This window comes from Rutidosis leptorrhynchoides, chromosome 2, assembly GCF_046630445.1.
Source record: "Rutidosis leptorrhynchoides isolate AG116_Rl617_1_P2 chromosome 2, CSIRO_AGI_Rlap_v1, whole genome shotgun sequence".
NCBI lineage: Eukaryota > Viridiplantae > Streptophyta > Magnoliopsida > Asterales > Asteraceae > Rutidosis > Rutidosis leptorrhynchoides.
In genome coordinates this window covers 449,699,254-449,710,900 of record NC_092334.1, presented here as the reverse complement: position 1 = coordinate 449,710,900, position 11,647 = coordinate 449,699,254, and positions in this window count along the sequence as shown.

The following is an 11,647-nucleotide window of genomic DNA, read 5'->3' as shown; positions in this document are numbered from 1 at the left end:
TATGTGTAATATACTTATAAGTATATTTTTATATAGATAATAATATTTAATATAAATAAAAGTTGTATTTAATTATATCGATAATATTACTACTAATGATACTCATTTTAATAATACTAAAAATGATATTAATACTAATATTAATGAATATTATAATAAATTGTTTTATTTTCATAATGACACTAGTAATAATAACCATAATCATAATAATACTTGTATCAATATTAATCATATTAATAATACTAATACTACTGCATAATAATACTAGTAATGATAATAATTTTTAGTAATAACAATAGTAATATCATCATTGTAATTATAATTACGATAATAATCATATTTGGTAACTATAACTTTTATTAGTAAAAATAATAATACTAATAACTATAACACTAATAATAATAATAATAACAATAATAATAACAATCATAATAATAATAATAATAATAATAAAAATGATAATAATAATTATAATAATGAAATGATAATAATCATAATAAGACTTATAATCATAATAATAATGGTAGTAATAAAATGATAAATTAATAATAATAACATTAATAATACTTTTAGTAATAATAACGATAATTGTTATAACAATTTTTATGATACTAGTAATAAATAATATATTACATATAATAATAATAATAATAATAATAATAATAATAATAATAATAATAATAATAATAATAATAATAACTTTGAAATTGAGACTACCTCTTAAAAAAACGAAATCCAAAAAAATTATGCCACTGCAGGGTTCGAACCCGTGACCTCTCGATAACCGTCAACACATGAAACCAGCTGGGCTGTTGCCCTTATTCGAAATTATACAGAACCAAAAAATATATAACCCGTAAACTGTGACTCATCTTCTTCATTTGCAATTCCATCAGAGACCAGTTTATTAATCTTCATTAACTTAATTATTGTTTTTAATACGTATAATAAAGATGAAAACAACTTATGATGAGATTTAAAATTAACAGAAACGAATTTTAAATAAAGAAAATATCAGCAGCAGCCCGTGAAGAACTCCAACTTCGATTTTGAATTTATAAATGTTTTGGATCATAATTGTTACCTGAATTTGATCGTACAACCCTCCTAGGAACTTTCTAAATCTTCAATTTAACTTAAAACATAAAGACCAATTTGAATTTCGCAAGAACAGACAGTTTGACTTTTTATTTTCGAAACTTTGACTTTGAAATTCTTAATCGATACTAAAAATTAGCAATTGAAACTTTACAGAGAGTTTAAGTAAAAGATTTATAACATCTTTGCATTTATAGAATTTAAAATTAGATGCAATCTCGAGGTTTTTGGAAATTTAAGAAGATACAGAGGAAAACGGTTTGGGTTCTTAAAAAAAATTTGTTTTCAGTATTTATTTACAGAGAATGAATTATAATACTTATATTCGATCTTAACTCATTTGCATTGACTGGATTGGGACTTGTAATAGAATTGAGACAGATTCGTACTAGCAGAAAAAAAAATAATAAAAAAAAACATATAGGAAAGTAAAACTTGCTCGTGACAGATTCTTGTTTGATAATGTAACAGAATTTGGAGTGTTCCTGTGATTGGATTACTGATTTGTACTAATTATTAAATCAACTACAGCTTTGAGAAGGACTTGCAACATATTTACGTATTTCTTTGTATTTATATATATATATATATTCGTTGTTATATATTTATGTATTTACATGTTTAGATTATGCTTAATCTATTAATAAATATAATAATAATAATATCAATAATAATAATAATAATAATAATAATAATAATGATATTAATAATCATAAAAAAATGATAATAATAATAATATTAATAATGATAATTAAATTGTGTTATTTTCCAATAACTATAGTAATGATAATGATAATAATAATAATAATGATAATAAAAATTCTTAATATTAATGGTAATAATAATATTTAATAATAATACTAATATTAACCATAATACTAAAATTATAACTTTACTACTAATTATAATAATAATGATATTAACAATGATAATAATAATATTAATAAATGTAACAAATTAAATATATCAAATTTCAGTATTATAATTTTAATATAATTTTAATAATACTGATATTAGTATTAATGATGAATGTAACAATATTATATTAACTATAATTAACTTATAACAACATTAAATATTACAATTTATTATTTTTGTGATATTTAATAATTATATCATATATTACATATATTGAATATTTAACATTTATATATTTTATATATGTATCAACATAATAATTATTAATAGGAATCATTTATATATATATATATATATTTATCTTATATGGATTCATAATAACACTATATACATATTTTTATATATTCATTTTACTAATAACTTAATTATTCTGTTTATTATTTTACATTTTAACTTTTAAATTGACTTAGGGTGTATTTTAGTAATTCAAAAATATTATATATACACTTATATATATATATATATATATATATATATATATATATATATATATATATATATATATATATATATATATATATTACATATTTATTTACACACAACTGTTCGTGAATCGTCGAGGATTAGTCAAAGGTCAAATGTATACATGAACACAGTTCAAAGTTTTTGAGATTTAGTTTAACAGACTTTGCTTATCATGTCGAAGTCATATAAAGATTTAAGTTTAAATTTGGTCGAAAATCTCCTGGTCGTCACAGTACCTACCCGTTAAAGAAATTTCGTCCCGAAATTTGAGTGGGGTTGTCATGGCTAACAATAAAAATGTTTTCATGACGACTATGAGTTGATAACTATAGTTTTATCATCATTGAGTAATATGGATAAAACAATTCGATTATTCGAAGAGTACGAATGAAGCTATCATAAAAGAGTGAATTGAAGAAAATAAAGTTCGTCATAATTTTCGACGTATAAGTGGTTGAATTTAGAAAATAAGGTGCGTCTTAACTTTTGACGTAGAGGGCTGAATTCCGGAATTCAAGGGATTTATAGAAAATCTTAGAAATCTAAAAGATTTGATTTCTTCAGCGAATAAGGAAATTAAGAGCTCTTATAATTAAATACGGTGATCTGCCTCGATCAATCTGTCTGATATTCCCATTATAAATTAAACTTTTTCCATTCTATTATTCGCACCATTCCTATACTTTCCTTCTTGTTTCATACATCCAAAAGATTCTGAAAATGCTTAATTCAGTTCTGATCCTTGTCCTCATTCTTACTATCGCAACAATCATTCTCCTTTTTCAACTTCCACCAGAGGAATCTGCCTTCTTCTACTTCGCCCTTGGGATTATAATGTTTTTAATTCTCCCATGTCTTTATGTTGCGATAAACATTGATATACACGGTTTGTAATTTATGTGTTGTTATCAGGCTTTATATTCTCCCTTATATTTCAAAGTTCTATGCTTTTATTTTCTCTTCCCGACTTTAAGTCAAGCGAATAATAGTCCAGAATTTGTAGATATTGAGTTTCGAATGATTATAATGTTCTAAGCAGGAAGGAACGTGATAGCACGATTTGATTTTCAAATTTATCAACATCACGAAAGATAGAACCATCAAGAATACATTTTCTTGATTTGTTCAGGAGTTAAGTAGAATGAAAGAGTTATGTGACATGGCACATGATGACGTTATGATCTGTGAATCATCACGTCCCATTAGAAACTCAGCATGACTTACTGTAATATAATCACGTTGATCAAGTGTCATTATATTATACTAACTCATGCATCAGTTCCCAATATTACTTCAATAACATTCATATTTTAAGCTCTAAAGTTTACAGAATATAGAAACTAACTGTTTCTATATGATGTAACACTGATAGCACGAAGAGATTAATGATTTCAGATAAGAATAGTTGTAAAAATATCTCCAGAAATATGGAGGATATTTATAATGAAAGATACGATAATATCTCATAATATCTAAGATCAGAGGATGATAGAAACTATTATCTGCAAGGGTTTAGAGTAAGGATCAAGATATTCACTAAAGACTTTAGCAGACATTGAATCATTTGGATTCTTTGAAGTCAAACTTATTCTTTGTGATTTGTCCACGGCTTTCTTCCTAGTTTCGCATAATCTGCTTTTCGGTACTAAATTTTCTATTGAATGTTTCCAATATAATGATACACAGGAAGCACAAGGAGGTATATAATTTCGGACGAGAATATTTATGAAAATATCCTCAGAAATATCGAAGATATTGATGATGATATTTTGGAATTTATAAGTTCGATGGTTGATGGAGAAAGATTTTCTGCAAGATTTTAACATGACTTCGGAGCAAGATATTCTCTAAAGATTTCAACGGGTCCAGAATTACCTGAATTCTTTGAATATAGGGTTTGGTCCTTGTATTTGTCCTTGGTCTTCTTCATGGTTAACTCTATCCGTTTTCCAGTTCCAACGTTTCTGAGCTTTTCCAACATATTATTTTTTTTTTATCATCAAACTTCCGACGACTAAGGTCGTTTACGGTTGCCTACAGTTTCTACTGCTTCATTCAGCTTTTTCAACATTCAGATTATCGATTCGTAAACTGGGTGCCTTTTCAAAATTTCAGAATTGAAGATCGTAATTCTAGGAGATAATTGTTATATATATACATATAACTATTGATGTAGAAATGCTACGAGATTTCAAAATACTGATTGCTAATTCCCGGTAGTTGGTATAGTATTCTCGTTATAAGATGTAAATGAGTAAATAATAGGGTTTCATTGAATATAGTGATTTTTCGGAAAGTCAAAGATCAACGGAGTTGTTGGTAAATTTACTGCTAACGTGGTGAGATATAAGCGGTTTCCCGGTATCGATGACGAAAGACAAATTATATATCAGGGTTATAATAAGCTAATCCGAGTGAAAAGTCGAAGTTGACTTGCTAAAGCTGTGACAAAATTGGCTAATTTGGAGAGGGATTGTAAAGTTATTTTCGGTAATAACAACGCCAAAAGAGTTAGTACAGATACGTGTTAAACGTTTACTCAGGTTCTGAGTGTTTTCAGGTGTATAATTATATGCATCAATCTTTCTTCTTCCGTAGATGGAGTGCGGTTGGTTCATCCTATCGATTGAAGTGTTTTCAAGAATTATGAAAGGTTTGAATCTCAGATTGTAATCGTCAAGATACAAATGAGGTTTAAGATGAAATCAAGTGGCAAACTTGAAGAATTGTTTAGTTTCATATATTATAATTAATATTTTAATTCATTTTAATTGTCCAATTTTATTAGTCCACAGTCGATAGTCCACAGTTGATAGTCCAATAATTCATATAAAGTTTAATATATAATATTCGAATTAATTAATACGTATCGTGACCCGTGTACATGTCTCAGACTCGATCACAACTCAAAGTATATATATTATTTGAGAATCAACCTCAACCCTGTATAGAGAACTCGATCATTACTGCATATAGAGTGTCTATGGTGATTCCAAATAATATATATAGATGCGTCGATATGATATGTTAAAACCTTGTATACGTGTCTCGATATATAAAGTGAGTAAAATAAATAAAGAAATTAAATGACGATAAATAAAATGCGTAAAGTAAATAACAAGAATTAAATGACGATAACAAAAATTGCGAAAATGTAAATTGCGATAATTAAATTGCGATAAATAAAGTGTAATTAGTTAGCTGGGAACAATTAGCTTGGAACAGTTAGCGTGGATTCTTAACAGAATTTCTCATAATTAATTTGTTTGTTTCTAACAAATTTTATTTTGTCAAATGTTTTCTTCATTATGCCACTTGTTGGATTCTGATAAATTAAAATCCAAATATGAAATTAAATGAAAATGGTTATTTTGTGGTGAACAGTTTCGTATATCGGTGAATGTAAGTAGGATAGTAAATGATTGTTGAATCAGATTCGAAGAATGTACAGTGTAATTTATTAATGTGAAATCGAAATATTCCTTGGGTATTACCTACCTGTTAAAATATTTTCACCATTAACAGTTTGTACAAGAGAATTTTTAATTACAATCTTTATGAAAACATATATAAATATATATTTTCTTCAGATGTATTCACGGATTTAATGAGTTAATATGATATTAAACTCATTTGCTTTTCGGTTGGAACTAGAATAAATAATCTCTAAAACTTTAGAGATTACATATTCGTCATGTCGAACGAAGATAAATGAGGTAGAACGATACGTAGAACGAAGATCATACTCAAAGTACAGATGATGATATTGAAGCATGGATTGTTGATGGTACTGGTGCTGTTATTGATGGTACTGTTGGTGCCGGTGATGTTGCTGAAGCTGGTACATTTTGCACCATATTCTCCGAATTGATTATTCGAGCGCGATGTTCGTTGACTTATTACTCCAGGATGATTGTCGGTCGGAATGAGCGGATGAATAAGGTTCAGAATTGTGGATAGAATATAATCTTGTCGAGTTACCCTGGAAATGAGACTGAAAATGGTGTCTCGAACAGGTTCGCCGGTAAACGCTTCAGGTTCATTGTCAAGAGGTGAATTCAGTTGGTGGAAGGGATTGCCTTCTGTGCGTTTCCATTAATTAAGTCGACTACGAACCCATCAGATGAATTGATACTGGCTGATTGGTTGATTCATGCCGATGACGCTGTTTTCGGAGCTTAGGTGAACATCTATGTCGGAATAGCTGTCGGATGAACTATCGGAATAGCTATCGGAATCTGAGGGACTCGAACTGGTTGCAGGATTCATCTCGTACGATCAGATGAAGGATTTTCGATAAGAAATAGATTATAGGATGTAGATTAGTATCCTGCAATACATAATTTATATATGCATATATAATACTAAAATCCCATAAGTTACGGAGGAATCTACGAAAGTTGTCAGACAAAGTTATAGTAACAGATACGCTAAGATATAAAGTAGCAGATACGCTAAGATATGAATTTTGTCTATACACTATTCATGCAGTCAATGCAGTAAAACGTGTCAAGACTAAGAATGATAAGCAAGTGATTCCCTAAGAATGATAAGCAGGAAATTTTCGACACGAAATGATAAGCAAAACTTTTGACATGCAGACACGGTCGAAGTCCAGACTCACTAATGCATCCTAACAACTATCAGTTAGACATACTAATGCAAGACCTGGTTCGCTAAGACCACCGCTCTGATACCAACTGAAAGGACCCGTCCTAATCCATCCAGATGAAGTCCATATCGATTATAAACGATTCACAACAGTTGGTTACATCGCGAGGTACTTGACCTCTATATGATACATTTTACAAACATTGCATTCGTTTTTGAAAAGACAATCTTTCATTTCATCGAATGTTAATAGGCATGCATACCATTTCATAATATATCTAACTATAATTGACTTAACAATAATCTTGATGAACTCGACGACTCATATGCAACGTCTTTTAAAATATGCCCGGAATGACTCCAAGTAATATCTATAAATGAGCAAATGCACAGTGGAAGATTTCTTTTGTACCTGAGAATAAACATGCTTTAAAGCGTCAACCAAAAGGTTGGTGAGTTCATTAGTTTAACATAAATAATCATTTCATAATTTTAATAGACCACAAGATTTCATATTTCCATTTCTCGTAACATACGTCCCATGCATAGAGACAAAAATATCATTCATATGGATTGAACACCTGGTAACCGACATTCACAATATGCATATAAGAATATCCCCATCATTCCGGGATCCTCCTTCGGACATGATATAAATTTCGAAGTACTAAAGCATCCGGTACTTTGGATGGGGCTTGTTGGACCCGATAGATCTATCTTTAGAGTTCGCGTCAATTAGGGTGTCTGTTCCCTAATTCTTAGATTACCAGACTTAATAAAGGGGCATATTCGGTTTAATAATCCAACCATAGAATGTAGTTTCGATCACTTGTGTCTATTTCATAAAGCATTTATAAAAGCAGCTCATGTAATCTCAGTCCCAAAAATATATATTGCAAAAGCATTTAAAAAAGGGAGTAAATGAAACTCACGCATATAAATATTGTAAATCAGTTAATAAAGCATTTGCATGTATTCTCAGCCCAAAAATATATATGTAAAAAGGGAATAATGAAACTCACCTAATGTATTTTGTAGTAAAAATACATATGACTATATTGAACAACTGAACAAAGCAGGGTTGGCCTCGGATTCACGAACCTATATCATTTGGATATTTATTAATACACATATTCGTAATCGAAAAATTATAATTTTATATATTATTAATTTGTATATATATTTGAAAATGATTTTTATCTATATAGTTATATATATATATATATATATATATATATATATATATATATATATTAAAAATATTTAATTGTTATATATGGATAGTTATATAAAGGTTGTTAATCCGATTAATTTATACTTATGTGTAATATACTTATAAGTATATTTTTATATAGATAATAATATTTAATATAAATAAAAGTTGTATTTAATTATATCGATAATATTACTACTAATGATACTCATTTTAATAATACTAAAAATGATATTAATACTAATATTAATGAATATTATAATAAATTGTTTTATTTTCATAATGACACTAGTAATAATAACCATAATCATAATAATACTTGTATCAATATTAATCATATTAATAATACTAATACTACTGAATAATAATACTAGTAATGATAATAATTTTTAGTAATAACAATAGCAATATCATCATTGTAATTATAATTACGATAATAATCATATTTGGTAACTATAACTTTTATTAGTAAAAATAATAATACTAATAACTATAACACTAATAATAATTATAATAACAATAATAATAACAATCATAATAATAATAATAAAAATGATAATAATAATTATAATAATGAAATGATAATAATCATAATAAGACTTATAATCATAATAATAATGGTAGTAATAAAGTGATAAATTAATAATAATAACATTAATAATACTTTTAGTAATAATAACGATAATTGTTATAACACTTTTTATGATACTAGTAATAAATAATATATTACATATAATAATAATAATAATAATAATAATAATAATAATAATAATAATAATAATAATAATAATAATAATAATAATAATAATAATAATAACTTTGAAATTGAGACTACCTCTTAAAAAAATGAAATCCAAAAAAATTATGCCACTGCAGGGTTCGAACCCGTGACCTCTCGATACCCGTCAACTCATGAAACCAGCTGGGCTGTTGCCCTTATTCGAAATTATACAGAACCAAAAAATATATAACCCGTAAACTGTGACTCATCTTCTTCATTTGCAATTCCATCAGAGACCAGTTTATTAATCTTCATTAACTTAATTATTGTTTTTAATACGTATAATAAAGATGAAAACAACTTATGATGAGATTTAAAATTAACAGAAATGAATTTTAAATAAAGAAAACATCAGCAGCAGCCCGTGAAGAACTCCAACTTTGATTTCGAATTTATAAATGTTTTGGATCACAATTGTTACCTGAATTTGATCGTACAACCCTCCTAGGAACTTTCTAAATCTTCAATTTAACTTAAAACATAAAGACCAATTCGAATTTCGCAAGAACAGACAGTTTGACTTTTTATTTTCGAAACTTTGACTTTGAAATTCTTAATCGATACTAAAAATTAGCAATTGAAACTTTACAGAGAGTTTAAGTAAAATATTTATAACATCTTTGCATTTATAGAATTTAAAATTAGATGCAATCTCGAGGTTTTTGGAAATTTAAGAAGATACAGAGGAAAACGGTTTGGGTTCTTAAAAAAAATCTATTTTCAGTATTTATTTACAGAGAACGAATTATAATACTTATATTCGATCTTAACTCATTTACATTGACTGGATTGGGACTTGTAATAGAATTGAGACAGATTCGTACTAGCAGAAAAAAAAATAATAATAATAATAAAACATATAGGAAAGTAAAACTTGCTCGTGACAGATTCTTGTTTGATAATGTAACAGAATTTGGAGTGTTCCTGTGATTGGATTACTGATTTGTACTAATTATTAAATTAACTACAGCTTTGAGAAGGACTTGCAACATATTTACGTATTTCTTTGTATTTATATATATATATATATATATATATATATATATATATATATATATATATTCGTTGTTATATATTTATGTATTTACATCTTTAGATTATGCTTAATCTATTAATAAATATAATAATAATAATAATATCAATAATAATAATAATAATAATAATAATAATAATGATATTAATAATCATAAAAAAATGATAATAATAATAATATTAATAATGATAATTAAATTGTGTTATTTTCCAATAACTATAGCAATGATAATAATAATAATAATAATGATAATAAAAATTCTTAATATTAATGGTAATAATAATATTTAATAATAATACTAATATTAACCATAATACTAAAATTATAACTTTACTACTAGTTATAATAATAATGATATTAACAATGATAATAATAATATTAATAAATGTAACAAATTAAATATATCAAATTTCAGTATTATAATTTTAATATAATATTAATAATACTGATATTAGTATTAATGATGAATGTAACAATATTATATTAACTATAATTAACTTATAACAACATTAAATATTACAATTTATTATTTTTATGATATTTAATAATTATATCATATATTACATATATTGAATATTTAACATTTATATATTTTATATATGTATCAACATAATAATTATTAATAGGAATCATTTATATATATATTTATCTTATATGGATTCATAATAACATTATATACATATTTTTATATATTCATTTTACTAATAACTTAATTATTCTGTTTATTATTTTACATTTTAACTTTTAAATTGACTTAGGGTGTATTTTAGTAATTCAAAAATATTATATATACACTTATATTTATATATATATATATTTACATATTTATTTACACACAACTGTTCGTGAATCGTCGAGGATTAGTCAAAGGTCAAATGTATACATGAACACAGTTCAAAGTTTTTGAGATTCAGTTTAACAGACTTTGCTTATCATGTCGAAGTCATATAAAGATTTAAGTTTAAATTTGGTCGGAAATCTCCGGGTCGTCACAGATAAGACGATGGTGGATGATTTTGAGGAGGTAATGCAGAAACGGTTCAAGATGAGTTCAATGGGAACTATCAAATTCTTCCTTGGTATTCAGGTTGTACAAACAAATCAGGGTATCTTTTTACATCAGACAAAATATGTATCAGATATTCTGAAAAGATTCAAAATGGAAGATGAACGTCCTACAAGGACGCCGCTATCGGTGAATCACGGAATTACACCGGATAAGGAAGGTGATAAGGTTGATCAAACCTTATATAGGGCCATCATTGGTTCATTGATGTATCTGACAGCGTCTCGCCCTGATATCATGTTCACAGTTTGTTTATGTGCTCGCTATCAAGCAAATCCGAATGTACATCATTTGCTTGTGGTGAAAAAGATTATGCATTATTTAAAGCAAACTCCGAATTTGGGCCTATGGTATCCATGTGATAATGATTTTGTACTGACGGCTTATAGTGATTCCGACTATGGTGGATGCAAGAAAGATTTTAAGTCAACATCAGGAGGTTTTCAATTCTTTGGAAACAGA